The following is a 9,201-nucleotide window of genomic DNA, read 5'->3' on the forward strand; positions in this document are numbered from 1 at the left end:
CCTCGCCTCGCTGCCCGTGTCGCCGCCCTGCGCCACACCGCCGCGCCGCTGCACGCGCTGCACCAGAGTCCCGCCGCTGAAGCCCGAACAGCGTCGCCGCCGGTTTTTCTTCACGAACTGGTACAACCGCCGAAAAAACCCACCCCGTTTTTTTAGGTTTCAGTTTTTCTTTTTAGATCGGTTAATTTTATTAGGTTAGTTTAATTAGCGAACGTTCGTTCGTTTACATCTGTTAGTGAACGCTTTCGTTCGTTAGATTTTTCTTTTGAACTTAATTTTCGTCCAGGGACCTATCCATGATTAGTTTTCTTATAGATTAGTCCCTGATCTTTAAATCCTCACAACTTTTTGCCGATTTATCCAAATCCAACGAAACCAACGCCAAATTCTTCGTCTTGTTTCCCTCTGTCCAGATAATCAACTTGAACATGATGTTGAAAATTTAAAATTTGGTTTCAAGCAGATTTGAATTTGAACTTCTTTTGATCATAGTTTGAGTTTCGTAGCTCCGATTCGACTGATTCTTTTTGCAAATAGAAGCTCTTCACTTGAACTTTCTGTTTAGATCTTTTTCTCTGGTTTTACCTTTGCATCTTGTGCTTGAGTGCTTATGTATGCTATTGTTTGTTTACGATAGAGTTTCCGGAGTGCGAGGCTTGCTACTACGAATCTCTAGGGTTTTCCGATCGTCGGCAAGGCAAGTTCACACTTTGATCATACTTTTCATACTCATTTTTATGCATTAGTTTTACCCTCAAAGATTGCATGGGTAGGATTGGGAACATGCTGTTATTGCTATGTAGTTGATGAGGTAGGAACCTAATACCCTTGATCACCCCAGGAATATACGTTGTGCTCATATTGCTTAGCCATGCTCGCAGACGGGGATTGGTATGTGAAAATCATGCAAGTTGCGAGAGATATTAACTAAGGAAAACTTAAGGTGGCTACTTTAATACACATCTAGGTGGATTGGTTGTGGGCACCTGGGGAATCTAGTGTTGTCCTAGGAGATCTCGGGGTACCTGTGTGATCATCCTATGGAATGCCACCCAGGCTCAAAGGGATCATTAGATTATTCCTTCTAGAAACTTTCGTGTGCAGCCACATGCCATTATGGGCCCTGGCATAGTTAAGTAAGTTGTGGGAAACCTTTCCATGATGGGCTAGCAAATGTAGGGGAATTTTAGGTGTACCGGCCTATCTATCGGTTAAGGGGACCTCTTCGGAAAGACTATGTCTCGATCATCCGTTTCTCAAACATCATGAAGTGCGAGAAATCCAATGGAGATGATCGATTCTTGTGGGGAAAAGTGCACAAAGTAATCATGATTAGCCGTGTCCTCGGTTATGGACATCTTGAGTATCTAGTATTTGAATTATTTGGTTGATCTCAACATTTACTTAATAAGTTTGTTCGGTTAATAAGATTCTTTTGGGTTTGAGTTGGGGGTACCTTCTCATTAATGACATAAATTTGGTAGTTAAATAAAATATATTCCTTTTGTTGTAGGAAAAAATTGGATTTATGCAAAATGTTAAACCTAGAGCCTCCACCAGCCATATATGCATGTAGTGATAGCTGTTATTTTTTTCATTGCTCTATAGTGTTACCTTGCCAACATATTCCATGTGCTGACCTACACGGCTGAAATGTATCATGTTGCAGAATTTCCAGACGAAGATTAAGGTGTGATAGGTCGTTGTCGTTTCACTCAGTTTTGCCGTGGAGTTGGATGGACTCATTTATCTTCGATGCTTCCGCAGTTATCTTACTTAGATGGCCTTCAGCCATAGTATTTTAATAATTACTCTTTTGAGACACTCGATGTAATAAATGTGTGATTGAACTCTACTATAAATCCTCAAGTACTGTGTGTGTCAGCAATACCGATCCAGTGATGACACTTAAGCACATAGACTACGATCCATTGGGATCAGGTCGCTACACGGTGGGATATTTTAGTAAGAATTAAATTCAACTCTAAAGATTGGGAACTCGGCGAAGGTAAAGAGTCAGGTACTAAGATTAAGTATGATTGTGTTAAACTTTTATGAATACCGATGTTTTTCAAAAGTTTAGCACTAAATATAGACTTGACTCTGAGATAGTAGCCTCCTTTTGTGAATCTTCTGCTACTCATGTTGATCTCCCTGAAGATAAGTGGTTCAAATATCACCCACCTATTAAAGAAGGAATTAAAGAACCGGTAGTAGCTAAAGATGGAACTATTATCTATAATGTTGATCAGGTTGTTCCTACTGCTTATATTGAAAAACCACCTTTCCCTGTTAGGATAAAGGAACATGCTAAAATTTCAACTTTGGTCAATAAAAGTAATATTAGAGCACCTAAACCAGTTGAACAATCAAGGTAGAACCTAGTGTTTCTATGGTTAAAGATCTCTTGGTCGACAATATTGATGGGCATGTTATTTACTTTGTTGGTGAAGCTGCTAGAATTGCCAAAGCCGGTGGGAAAGATAAACATAGACCCGTTGTTGGCATGCCCGTTGGCTCAGTTAAAATAGGAGATCGCTGTTATCATGGTTTATGTGACATAGGTGCTAGCGTGAGTGCTATTCCTTTTACCTCACAGCAAGAAATTATGAATGACATAGCACGCGCTGAAATAGAAGACATAGATGTTACTATCAAACTTGCTAATAGAGACACCATTACGCCACTTGGGATTGTTAGAGATGTTTAAGTCTTGTGTGGGAAAATAAAATACCCTACTGATTTTCTTGTTCTTGGTCCCCCACAGGATGACTTTTGTCCCATTATCTTTTGTAGACCTTTCTTCAACACCGTTAATGCTAAAATAGATTGTGATAAACAAACTGTCGGTGCTAGCTTTGGAGATGAGTCTCATGAGTTTAATTTTTCCAAGTTTAGTAGAAAACCTCATAAAAAGATTTGCCTAGTAAGGATGAAATTATTGGTCTTGCTTCTATTGTTGTACCTCCTACTGATCCTTTAGAACAATATTTGTTAGACTATGAGAATGATTTGCATATGCACGAAAGAAATGAAATAGATAGCATCTTGTTCGAACAACAACCTCTTCTTAAGCACAATTTGCCTATTGAAACTCTAGGAGGTCCTCCTCCACCTAAAGGTGATCCCGTGTTTGAATTAAAACAATTTCCAGACACTTTGAAATATGCTTATCTCGATGAGAAAAAGATTTATCCTGCTATTATTAGTGCTAACCTTTCAGAACATGAAGAAGAAAGATTATTGAAAGTTCTAAGGAAGCACCAAGCTGCTATTGGATATACTCTTGATGGTCTTAAGGGCATCAGTCCCACTCTGTGTCAGCACAAGATTAATATGGAACCTGATGCTAAACCCGTTATTGATCACCAACATCGGTTAAATCCGAAGATAAAAGAAGTGGTAAGAATGAAAATATTAAAACTTCTGGAAGCAGGTATAATCTATCCTATAGCTGATAATAGATGGGTAAGTCTTGTTCAATGTGTCCCTAAGAAAGGAGGTATTAATGTTGTTCCTAATGATAGGAATGAACCTATTCCACAAAGAATTGTTACAAGCTATAGAATGGTAATTGATTTTAGAAAATTAAACAAAGCAACTAGAAAACATCATTACCTTCTGCCTTTTATTGATCAAATGCTAGAAAGATTATCTAAGCACACACATTTTTGTTTCCTTGATGGATATTCTTGTTTTTCACAAATACCTGTTTCTCAACCTGATCAAGAAAAGACCACTTTTACTTGTCCTTTTGGAACTTATGCTTATAGACATGTGCCTTTTGGTTTATGCAATGCACCTGCCACCTTTCAAAGATGTATGACTCCTATATTCTCTGACTTTTGTGAAAAGATTGTTGAGGTTTTCATGCATGACTCTTCTGTTTATGGGAAGTCTTTTGATGATTGTTTAAGCAATCTCGATCGAGTTTTGTAGAGATGTGAGCAAACAAATCTTGTCTTGAATTTGGAGAAGTTCCACTTTATGGTTAACAAAGTTATTGTTTTGGGCCATAAAATTTCTGAAAGAGGTATTGAGGTGGACAAAGCTAAGGTTGATGCAATTGAGAAAATGCCATGTCCTAAAGATACTAAAGGTATTCGTAGTTTCCTTGGTCATGCTGGTTTCTATAGGAGATTTATCAAAGACTTTTCTAAAATTTCTAGGCCTCTTACAAATCTTTTGCAAAAGGATATTCCATTTGTTTCTGATGATGATTGTTTAGAAGCCTTTGAAACACTCAAGAAAGCCTTAATTTCTGCACGTATCGTTCAACCACCCGATTGGAACTTGCCTTTTGAAATTATGTATGATGCTAGTGATTACACTGTTTGTGATGCTCTAGGACAAAGAGTTGATAAGAAACCGAATGGTATTCACTATGCAAGTAAAACTCTAGACAGTGCACAAAGAAATTATGCTACTACTGAAAAAGAATTTCTAGCAGCGGTGTTTGCTTGTGATAAATTTAGATCCTATATGGTAGATTCAAAAGTAATTATTCACACTGATCATGCTGCAATAAAGTATCTTATGGAAAAGAAAGATGCCAAACCTTGGCTTATTCGGTGGGTTCTCTTGCTACAAGTTTCATTTGCATATCACTGATAGAAAAGGAGTGGAGAACCCCATAGCTAATAACTTGTCTAGGCTTGAAAATATTCTTGATGACCCACAACCTATTAATGATAGTATTCCAGATGAGCAATTAGCTGCAGTAAATGTTTCTAATAGTACACCTTGGTATGCTGACTATGCTAATTACATTGTTGCTAAATACATACCCCCTAGCTTTACTTACCAAAAAAGAAAAAGTTCTTCTATGATTTAAGACATTACTTTTGGGATCGCCCACATCTTTATAAAGAAGGAGTAGATGGTATTATTAGACGTTGTGTACCTCAACATGAACAAGAACAAATCCTACGGAAATGTCACTCCGAAGCTTCTGGAGGACATCATGCGGGGGATAGAACTACTCACAAGGTATTGCAATTTGGGTTTTATTGGCCTACTCTCTTCAAGGATGCTCGTAAGTTTGTCTTATCTTTTGATGAATGTCAAAGAATAGGTAATATTGGTAAGCATCAAGAAATGCCTATGAATTATTCACTTGTTGTTGAACCATTTGATGTTTGGGGATTTGATTACATGGGACCTTTTCCTTCCTCTAATGGGTATTCTCATATTTTGGTTGTTGTTGATTATGTTACTAAGTGGGTAGAAGCTATTCCAACTAGTAGTGTTGATCACAACACCTCTATTAAAATGCTCAAAGAAGTTATAATCCCAAGGTTTGGAGTCCCTAGGTATATAATGACTAATGATGGTTCACACTTTATTCATGGTGCTTTCAATAAAATGCTTGCCAAGTATGATGTTAAACATAGAATTGCATCACCCTATCATCCTGAGTCTAGTGGTGAAGTTGAACTTAGCAATAGATAAATAAAATTAATTTTACAAAAGATTGTCAATAGGTCCCGGAAGAATTGCTCTAAGAAATTAGATGATGCACTTTGGACCTATAGAACAGAATATAAAAATCCTATGGGTATGTCTCCTTATAAAATGGTTTATGGAAAAACTTGTCATTTGCCTCTTGAGTTAGAACATAAAGCTTATTGGGCAATTAAAGAACTCAACTATGATTTCAAACTTGCTAGTGAGAAGAGGTTATTTGATATTAGCTCATTAGATGAATGGAGAACCCAAGCTTATGAAAATGCCAAGTTATTTAATAAAATAATAAAAGATGGCATGATAAAGAATCCAAAAGCGCGAGTTCAAGGTTGGAGAATATGTTCTTTTGTACAACTCTCATTTCAGATTCTTTGCAGGAAAATGATACGTCTCCAACGTATCTATAATTTGTGATTGTTCCATGCTATTATATTATCTATCTTGGATGTTTTATATGCATTTATATGCTATTTTATATGATTTTTGGGACAAACCTATTAACCTAGAGCCCAGTGCCAGTTTCTGTTTTTTCCTTGTTTTTGAGTTTCGCATGAAAGGAATATCAAACGGAGTCCAATTGACCCGAAACTTTACGATGATTGTTTATGGACCAAAAGAAGCCCACGGAGTACCGGAGATACACCAGAGGAGTCCCGAGGCCACCACATGGGTGGGGGGTGCCCCCCTAGGGCGCGCCCCCTCACCTTGTGGGCCCCTCGTGGACTCCCCTAACTTGTTGTCGATGCCAACACCTCTTATATATTCCGAAACTTTCAGAACAAAACCTAGATCGGGAGTTCTGCCGCTGTAAGCCTCTGTAGCCACCAGAAACCAATCGGGGCCCTATTCCGTCACCCTACCGGAGGGGGGAATCATCACTGGTGGCCATCTTCATCATCCTGGCGGTCTCCAACGTATCTATAATTTTTGATTGTTCCATGCTATTATATTATCTGCTTTGGATGTTTTATATGCATTAATATGCTATTTTATATGATTTTTGGGATTAACCTATTAACCTAGAGCCCAGTGCGAGTTTCTGTTTTTTCCTTGTTTTAGAGTTTCACAGAATAGGAATACCAAACGGAGTCCAAACAGAATAAAACTTTCGCGATGATTTTTCTTGGACCAAAAGACACCCCGGAGACTTGGAGTGCAAGTCAGAAGAGTCACAAGGCGGCCACAAGGGTAGAGGGCGCGCCCAGGGGGTGGGGCGTGCCCCCCAACCTTGTGGCCCCTCGTTGACCTCCTGACCTAGATCTTCCCCCTATATATACTCATATGCCCCGAAAACTTCCAGGGGAGCCACGAAACCACTTTTCCGCCGCTCCAACCTTTTGTACCTGTGAGATTCCATCTAGGGGCCTTTTATGGCGTCCTGGCGGAGGGGGATTCGATCACGGTGGGCTTCTACATCAACACCATTGCCTCTCACTACAAAACAATACACTTATGTGATGATACGCGTTTGTCACAGTAGGTCGCGTTTCCTGTCATGCATGTACATCCATGACAAATTTATGACAGAATCAAGATAGTCATATCTGTGCTGTCGTAGAAGTGTTCCATGACATTACCAAAATTATCATCACAGAAGTGTCCACTTCCATGACGATGAATCGCGCGTCATGGAAGTTCTTTCATCAAGGGTGGCCAACACGTGGCATCCACCGTAACGGGACGCCGTTAAGCTATCGGGTCCGGTTTTGGATCCGATAACCCGCTAACAGGCCGGACCAATGAGGATTTTCCACGTGTAAAATTCTCATTGGCCGGAGGAAACACGTGTTGTCTCACCGTTGCAATAGATGTCATCCATTCATTGGACAAGAGGCGCCCATGATATGTCGACACGTGGCACGGCCCAACAGAGGCCCATTCCAGTGAAAAGGCCGGCCCGTTTGACTTGGTCAAAAGGTAATGGGTCGGCCCATGGAAATCCTGTTAACGGCATGTTCGTATATAGCCCATTTACGGCCCGCTAACTCATGGCCCGTTATGGCCTATCCGAATTAAGCCCAGTAGCTTCACGTGGGACTTCCAATATGATTCTAGCCCATTGTAACTTCCGTACCATGTATGGCCCATGATGTCTTTCAGCGCATACAAGACCATTTGTAACTCTTGGCCCATTAATGGCACGTGGTGAATCTGGCCCGCAATGAACAGTGTACCCCTTTATACCCATTAACGGCCCATTATTCCATTGGGCCGTTTTGAACCCGTGTTATCTTTCGGCCTTCTTAGGGCCCATTTGTTCTTGGGCTCATTTCCAGCATTCGGTTACTTACGGCTCGTCATTGGCCTTTTTTGCCTGTGGGCCAAATTCAACCCGCGGTTACAATCGGCCCGTTTGCGGCCCGTTACTCCGTTGGGTCGTTTTCATAACGTCATCAAATACGGCCGACTAACGACGGCCTGTTATTGTCGGCCCATGAATGGATGATTCCAAATCTAGCCCGTTTACGGCCCATAATGCGGTCTGTTATTGGCCCATATTTGGCCTATCGATCATACGACACGTAGAAGGCCCATTGATGCTACGGCTCGTAGAAGGCCCATTCTTTCTATGGCCCTAAGAAGGACCATTGTTTCTACGGCCCGTAGAAGGCCCATGGTAACTACAGTAAATATGTAGCCCATGGTTATTGTGGCCCAGTTTTAAAAAATAGGTTATTGCGGCCACTAGCAAACCGCGGAAAAAGAACTGCACTGACTACAAGCAAACAAATAAACAAGACAACAAGGAAATAAATAAGCAAGCAACTTACGCTAGGCTATCACGGCTATTACACATATTACATCCACTGGGCATCAAAGTTCGCCATCAGTGCAAATATAGGGAACAAAGCAGCATATCATATACACTGGTTGTCAAAGTTGGCAACCAGTGCAAATAAACACCACAGCAAAACAAGTCCAGGACTGAAACCAATTCAGAAGAGCTCAAGAAACAATATCCTGGGTACCCATAATGCTGGCAAGATGCTTAGCAAGCTTATTAACTTTCTCTTGTTTGGCGCTTAAATCCTCCAGCACTTGTTGTTGCACCAGAAAGTATGCATCTGAATTCTGCAGGGACTTCCTCAGTCCTTCGGCTTCCTATTGCATAACATCTGATCGATGTCTTTCAACTTGAAGTTGAGACTCAAGAAGCCAAAATGATTCAGGCAGCAAGTTCGAAGAGCTGGTGCTAGAAGTAGTAGCCAGTAACTCGAACACTACATCAAGACAGGACTTTGGGGTTGTCTCAGTGTCTTCAATATAGTTTTTATCAGCTTTCTTGGAGACCAACAGGGATGTCTCACTATCTTAAACCTTATCTGCATTACTTCCTTTACCATTGCATAACGGGGTACTCTTCTCCAATATTTTATCCGCGTTCTAAAAGAGAAACAAATTAACACATCACAGGTTTACAATGTAGCATATGAAACTCATTTTGGTAAACCAGTTCAATAGTAAGGTGGACAGGATAACAGCATGAAACAAACATATATCTATGTAGTATGGTCACTGTATGGTCTATATCATTCTAGTTATGTTGCCAAATCAAAATAGATACAGTTTGAATCATATCTATTTAAGACAAAGCAGCATAGATAGAATATAAGTGTGGGAAACTACACAACAATAACAACACTTGTAATGTGCATGGCATGAGAACATAACTGTTTATTCAATTGAAACTGAAATCAACATAGAGCAAGTTACAACAGCAAACACGTTAAAGAA

Source organism: Triticum aestivum, chromosome 3A (assembly GCF_018294505.1).
Source record: "Triticum aestivum cultivar Chinese Spring chromosome 3A, IWGSC CS RefSeq v2.1, whole genome shotgun sequence".
In the NCBI taxonomy this organism is placed as follows: Eukaryota; Viridiplantae; Streptophyta; class Magnoliopsida; order Poales; family Poaceae; genus Triticum; species Triticum aestivum.